Source organism: Euprymna scolopes, chromosome 19, assembly GCF_053919585.1.
Source record: "Euprymna scolopes isolate OS-2025 chromosome 19, ASM5391958v1, whole genome shotgun sequence".
Taxonomy (NCBI): Eukaryota; Metazoa; Mollusca; class Cephalopoda; order Sepiida; family Sepiolidae; genus Euprymna; species Euprymna scolopes.
The window spans coordinates 122,903,531-122,911,528 of record NC_136500.1 but is presented as its reverse complement, the minus strand read 5'-3'; the positions used below and the strand labels follow the sequence as shown (position 1 = coordinate 122,911,528).

Here is a 7,998-nt window from a genome sequence, read left to right as displayed (position 1 = left end):
AATTATTTTATTTCTTTTAATTAGTTTATTTCTGGTAATTATTTTATTTCTTTTAATTATTTTTTTTTTTTTTAGAGATCAATGAGTTTTGTCCTGGAGCAAATACTTGATGTCATTATGATTTGAATTTATATTGAAGGCTCTTTTAAGAAAAGACCTTGTTCCCTTCGTGGATGCTGTCTGTATTTTGTGCCAGTAGACTAGTTGCTTCTTTCACAAAACTTATAGTATTGACATTTTAAATGTTTGGCCAGTTTCATCCTCAGTGTGAGTGCTCATCTGTCAGTAAATTTTCATTTTCCCAGAACAACAATAGCCACACACTTAAAATTACTATAGCCTTTTCCTTTATTGGTTTACTTTTACTTCAGTCAAAATTATCAGAAATCAAAGGACACACTACCAGATTGAATATTGATTCCTATATGAGATGCATAGATATTCGAATGTTCCGTTTAAGTTCTTTATCTCTTATACACTGATTTTGTAAAGAAATTAGGAACCTAATTTTCCTCTCCTTAATTAACAATTGTCATATGTTATTATATATCTTTCTTTTTGGTATCGGTCTTGCTGGATTCGAGGACAAGAATTTATCTATTCTGGTTGATTATCCAGCTTTGCACTATTACTTGAGGTAACATAACTTGGAGAAAATGCACCATTCCTTGTAAAAGCTTATGTGGGTTAGCCATAGAAAGGAGATCTTATTTGGGCTGCAAAAAATATGTGACTTTGAATACTTAGTCAGGGTTTAGTTCTGACAAACTCCTGTACAGAGAGATCTTTCCCACTAGAGGATAGTATCTACTATGCATTCAAGTTCTCTCACCAGTGTGTATTTTCATGTGTCTTATTAACATTGATTTGTGAGAAAAAGAATATCCACAAACCTCACAAGAATATGGCTTTTCTCCAGTGTGAATTCTAATATGTTCCACTAAATGTGATCTTGTAGAGTAGCAATGTCCACACACTTCACATGAATATGGCTTTTCCCCAGTGTGAATTCTAATATGAGCAACTAAATTTGATTTTTTAGAACAAGAATATCCACACATTTCACAAGAATATGGCTTTTCCCCAGTGTGAGTTCTCATATGTGTCACTAATGTACATTTATTCACACAAGAAAATCCACACACTTCGCAAGAATATGTTCTTTCGCCAGTGTGACTTGCCATATGTCTCACTAACTTTGATTTTTCAGAAAAGGAAAAGCCACACACTTCACAAGAATATGGCTTCTCCCCAGTGTGTGTACTCATATGATTAACTAAATGTGATTTTTGAGAATAGGAATGCCCACACACTTCACAAGAATATGGCTTTTCCCCAGTGTGAGTTCTCATATGTATTGCTAATGTGTATTTTAGAGAAAAAGAATATCCACACACTTCACAAGAATGTGGCTTTTCCCCAGTGTGAGTTCTCATATGTTTCACTAAATGTGATCTTTGTGAATAGGAATGTCCACACATTTTACAAGAATATGGCTTTTCCCCAGTGTGACTTCTCATATGCCTCACTAATGTGTATTTTTTAGAACAAGAATATCCACACACTTCACAAGAATGTGGCTTTTCCCCAGTGTGAGTTTTCATATGTGCTACTAATCTTGATTTTACAGGAGAAGAATATTCACACACTTCACAAGAATGTGGCTTTTCATCATTGTATACCTGCATATTTTACTAAAATTTATAAATGCTATGGCATTTTACTCTCATATTTTAGTTTGAATTAATTCACAGGTTTTTGCAGATTTGAGAAACATTCAAAGTTGTCTCTGTTTTCTTCAATATAGAAATCAACAACTGTTTTAAACTGTTTTTTGAATTGTGATTCATTAAAATCCAATAAACGTGTAGAGGAAGAAATATCTGTAAATAAAAAAAATTACAAAAATTCAATATTTTTTGTATCGTCAATCACATATCAGTTTTTGTTTGTTATAAATATAATATAGAACTTGCAATCTTTTTTATATTTTATCGAAAAAGTCATATGAAACACAGAAGAAATACTGTTAGATATTTTCTAACCTAGCACGGAATAAGACTGTAGCACCAAACAAACTGTAACAACACCAAATATATCAAACTATAATAAAGTCTAATAATAAAACAACAAAAAATATAATTCAAACTCTACCCATCTTAACTGCAATTGCCACTCACCCAAGAACTGCCCTCTATAAAATAACTCCCTATACTAACATGTGACTTTTTATATACAACATTACAACGATTCCCCACCTAAAACCAAACTGGCGTCCAAAGGCCTGATTAGTACAGCACTATGCCTAAACCACCAATCGCCCCCACTACTGTCAGTTATTCTACTGCCTCTTCCCTTCTATATACTCCAAAACAGAACTAAATATTATTATCTAATCTAGCCAACCAACATACACCAACCCGACTTCAAAAATTCACATTATATAGTATTGTCCTCTTATCACATCAAAACTCGTATTGCAAACGATATCTCTGTCTCAAACAAAAAATTCCAAAGCAAATCCACCATAACAACACCCATAAGAAACCTAATGACAAATAATATTAAGTACTTTTTCAATTGAAAATCCTTCAAAATCAAGGTCTTACTCATTAGAATAGAAATATTTCTTCTTTGCAACGAATTATCCAGAGCTGTAATTACAGTCCATTCATAGCCAAATATAGTAAATATGAAAATTGACATTATAAACCAATGTCGACACAAAAGAAAATTGATATATGGAAATTATATTAATTCTGCTGAAAACACCACCACAAACCCCTAAGCTAAGAATTAATTATCATGACCTCTTATTCATTTATTATTATATGGATTCAATTTAATTTGAACCAATTTCCTATAATTCCCACCCATCTAAAAATAGTTCTGACAACTACTTCTTCAAACACTCATAAACTGCTTAAGCAATGCACACTTCAGAAATCACTTATGGACATCATTCATAACTCAGCCTTGACCTTTGTATTAAAATTCTATTAAACTAAAATGGTAATAAACTGCCTCGTGCGATCACTTTTTAATTATAATTCTGATAAACAAAAGTTTTTTTTAAAAGTTTTTTGTAATTAACTCTCCGTAAATAAAAATCATTTAACTTTATTTTGATCAAGGATTACTATCTAAGCCTTCCATAGCAAGACTAGAGTAAATATGTATTCTATTCTAATGGGCAACAAAATACTTTTAAATTCGCTTTTCACATGTGAATAGAAAAGGACAAATTTCACGCACCTTATACTCCTAGCTATTCATAATTTATGTGATCCCTTGCTATACTCCTAACCCCTTTTCCTGTGAAATCATCAGTATAGAAGTATCCCCCCTTATTTTAACAAAGCAATAGGAAACTACTCTATAAGCAACCCCATCCCACACCCAACTTCTTTCTGTGTTTCTATTGGTAAAGTGGGAGAAAAAAATGTAATGAAGCATGGAGATTGAACTTTCCTTTCTCCGTTATATTTTTCTCCAACTCTGTGCATCAATGCTACCGCAAGTCTCCTATCATGTACCATATTAGCAGTTTTCTTTTCACCGTAAATCATAAATACATATGCACTCTACCTTTTCCCCCCACAACAATAGGAAGCAACTCAAGTAGCGACCCCACTCCACCCCAGCACAGTCGGGTTCTTGTGTTTCTACTGGTAAACTGAGTCAGTTCAAACTCCATTGTACATTATAGTTTTCTCCCAGTGTGCATTAATAAAAATGTCCTTATACTGTATACCGTAATACATGAATATATAGTTTTGACCTCTATGTACCAATATGGCGATATTTAGTGCTTGAAATTTGATTGAGAGAATAGTTCTCAACGTTCCCGTCATATACTTGGAAGTTCAGTATACATCCACTCAAAGTATCTGTCTGATCAACAATCACTGTCTGCCTACTTCTTATAAGATCTGTACACTTATTGATCCGTGCTGAATTTAAAGGAGAACATTATTTTTCTATATAAATTTATTGTTAAATGAATGCCCTATTCATAGCTAGTTAGCAAGCAACAAGAAAGTGAAGCGTTCACAGTTTCCAATCTTTGTGGCAGAGGTGGAATGGGAGGGGTACATATTGGTTTTTGCTTTCTTACGTCTTTTAAAGGGGATAAGAATTTATGGTTGATAAGTATTCTGTACTTTCACCTAACATTTTAATAAACAAAAGGCAATGTAACAATATCGTTGTTGGCGTTCTTAAATTTCATATACAAATTCATATTTGGTAATAAAAAGTGCAATCCTATTTGTTATTTTGTGTTTTATATAAAAATAGAGGGCTTCAATTTTATCTAATTTAAATTTTAAATTCGGGAAGAGACATTTTTCATACTAGTTTTATTTTTTGTTCTTTTTCAAATAACATCTCCCCCTCATTAATAATAACGTTATTATTTTGAAAGCTATTCTTAACATGGGGAAAGGGCGCCATGCTTACTTATTTGTACTTTCACCTAACAATGTGATAAACAAAAATGCATTTTTTGTAGTTTATTAAAAAAAAAACACGAAAAAGTAGTTAAAAAAGAAATATATAATAAACAAATTTTTACTGAAGATAAGTTACTCTTCTACCTACCTGGATATTGCACGTTTCTTTAATTGGAATCGATTATTTTCTTTGAAAAAAGTTGCATACTTTAATTAGAACAAAAAAAATAAATGGTAGACATGAGACGGTTATTTGAAGATTCCCAATAATAGCTAAAATATCGAAAATTAAACAAGATACTTGTAGAAATCTACCCAAAAAATGTAACAGTGGTACGTTTTACAAAGTTTTGTTATGCCCAATGATAATCTACCCCGCCACAAAAAATTGGAAACTGTTAACGATTACGTGTATTTTTGACCACATTAAATTTATATGGTTAAATGATCCTCTAGTTTAAAATCTTTATTATTTTTTTATCAATTATTTATTTCCTGTTTTTTTGAAACATAATAAAATCGCTTTTTATTTATTTAGATTTACCTTTTTTTTACATTAAGTTTCTACTAATAGGTGATGACAAATAAATGATTGTTCAGTTTATGTAAATTTTATAAAAGAAAATGATCCCCCATTCTAAAATCTGAATTAGTGGATGAAATATAAAAAAAATTAAATTTTCTAGCAACTTGTAAGTGTAAACATAAAAAGATTTTAAAACAAATTAATCTTTCTGTTCAATTGGCTAAGAATTCGACCAACTTTTAATTAAATTGTCGTGTTTATGGTAAACATTATTATGTTTTTCAAAAATCTCACAAATTCTACAATAATATATAATATGTTTTTTATGGGATTTTTTAAGAGGAGATGATTAGGTAATTGTAAAGAAACAAAAATAATTGTAAAATGTTAAAAACATCAAATTAATTTTTCTGCTTAATTGACTGACAATTCGAGCAACTTCAAATTAAAGTGTTGTGTCTATGGTAAACATTATTATGTTTTTTTGTTGTTTTTTTTTTCAAAAATCTCACAAATTCTACTAAAATAAATACATTTTTGACAAAAATCTAAATGTAGGATTGAATAATATATTTTTAGGAAATTGTTTGGTACTAGTGCACATATTGATCCATGCTGAAATATAAACGTTACTATTTAGAAAGCCATTCTTAACATGGGAGGGAGTTTTTTACCTATTCTGTAGTTTAAGCTTACAATTTAATAAAAACAGATATCATAAAACCTTAATTAAACTTAAAAATACTATTATTAAAAAATCGCGTGAAAGTGAACAAGATGCTTAATTTTTTTTGTTATAATAAAACAATTTTGTGTTATAATAAAACAATTTTTTTGTTATAATAAAACAATTTTTTGTTATAATAAAACAATTTTTTTGTTATAATAAAACAATTTTTTTGTTATAATAAAACAATTTTTTGTTATAAAACAATTTTTTGTTATAATAAAACAATTTTTTGTTATACTAAAACAATATTTTGTTATAATAAAACAATATTTTTGTTATAATAAAACAATTTTTTTGTTATAATAAAACAATATTTTTGTTATAATAAAACAATTTTTTTTATAATAAAACAATTTTTTTTATAATAAAACAATTTTTTTTATAATAAAACAATTTTTTGTTATAATAAAACAATATTTTTGTTATAATAAAACAATATTTTTGTTATAATAAAACAATTTTTTTGTTATAATAAAACAATATTTTGTTATAATAAAACAATATTTTTGTTATAATAAACAATTTTTTGTTATAATAAAACAATATTTTGTTATAATAAAACAATTTTTGTTATAATAAAACAATATTTTTGTTATAATAAAACAACATTTTGTTATAATAAAACACTTTTTTGTTATAATAAAACAATATTTTGTTATAATAAAACAATATTTTGTTATAATAAAACAATATTTTGTTATAATAAAACAATTTTTTGTTATAATAAAACACTTTTTTGTTATAATAAAACAATATTTTGTTATAATAAAACAATATTTTGTTATAATAAAACAATTTTTTTGTTATAATAAAACAATATTTTGTTATAATAAAACAATATTTTTGTTATAATAAAACAATATTTTGTTATAATAAAACAATTTTTTGTTATAATAAAACAATATTTTTGTTATAATAAAACAATATTTTGTTATAATAAAACAATATTTTTGTTATAATAAAACAATATTTTGTTATAATAAAACAATTTTTTGTTATAATAAAGCAATTTTTTTGTTATAATAAAACAATATTTTTGTTATAATAAAACAATTTTTTTGTTATAATAAAACAATATTTTGTCATAATAAAACAATATTTTTATGCTTATACAGTTTAGTCAAGACATTAAAAAATGAAAATATCGGAAAAAGGTTAAATTGTATGTATCCGTTATAGAAGAACGAAGTTCTCCAAAAAAAAAAAAATCACTTAATTCATCAAGTAGTTGTTTATTTATTTATTTATTTTTTTATTTTTTTTACAGCGGAAAAAAAAACACGTTTTTATGAGAGCATCTTGGATAAAAAAAAAAAAATTGTTTGAATTTTTTAAATGACAAAGGGAGATAACTCCAGTATAAGCGCTGACACCCCTCCCCATCTCTAAAACTAGCTTTTCTTCGTAAAAATCGAACATTTTGCTCGGTATCATAACAAATTGTTTTTTTTTTTTTCGCTGTAAAAAAAAAAAAACAAAACTACTTGATGAAATTAAGTGAAATTTTTTTTCAGAGAACTTAACTTCGTCCCATAACGGATACATACAATTTAAGCTTTTTTTCAATATTTTCATTTTTTAATGTCTTGACTAAACTGTACAAGTACCATATTTTTTATTCGGTTTCAATAAAAGCAAACTTGTTATAATATTTAAGACTATTTTAAAGGTTACTGAATTGAATGTAATAAAATTGTAAGAAAAAAAAAAAAAAACTTACCTGAAAAAAAATCGAGATAATTTTTTTGTTCAAATTTATTTTTCTTTAGTAAATTGATACAACTTTGTTATGTGTGTCCAATTCATTAAGAAATGAAATATATAAAAGACGTAAAAGAATCAAAATTAAAAGATGAAAAACGCGATGTAAAACGTGAAATTATTGCTAAAGAACAATGAATCGTAACACGGTGTAATCATTATTTCGTCCCTCGTGTGAAAATGTCCATCTATTTGTTCAGTGTTTGGATTTATGTTTCTATCAAGTTTAGATTATATTTGTCAAGGTTTGTTAGTATTTATTTAGTAAATTGCTTTTTTATGTGTCAAATTCATTAAAAATAAAATATATGAAGATATACAAACCAGGTTAGCTTTTTATGACTGGACAATTCATTATTATTTGGATTAGTCGAAATACTTTTTACTATCCAAGATAAGAACAGTAGTTCTGTAGGGGACTAGGATATATAAATACCCCAATCCCGTTACAAAAGAATAATGAAACGAATGGGAATTGAAGGAAACAAAGACTCAAGTAATGGATAAGATAAACGTCGTTTATTTGC

At 27.2% G+C, this 7,998-nt stretch overlaps 1 long non-coding RNA gene across 1 annotated transcript; it reads right to left on the bottom strand.

Moving 5' to 3' along the window:
- Positions 1 to 551: 551 nt before the first annotated feature.
- LOC145239945 (uncharacterized) lies at positions 552 to 7,633 on the bottom strand. The gene is made up of 2 exons (XR_013862431.1): positions 7,431 to 7,633; positions 552 to 1,883 (listed from the first exon to the last, which is right to left on the bottom strand). It is a non-coding gene; the product is annotated as an uncharacterized LOC145239945 (long non-coding RNA).
- Between the last annotated feature and the right edge of the window lie 365 nt (positions 7,634 to 7,998).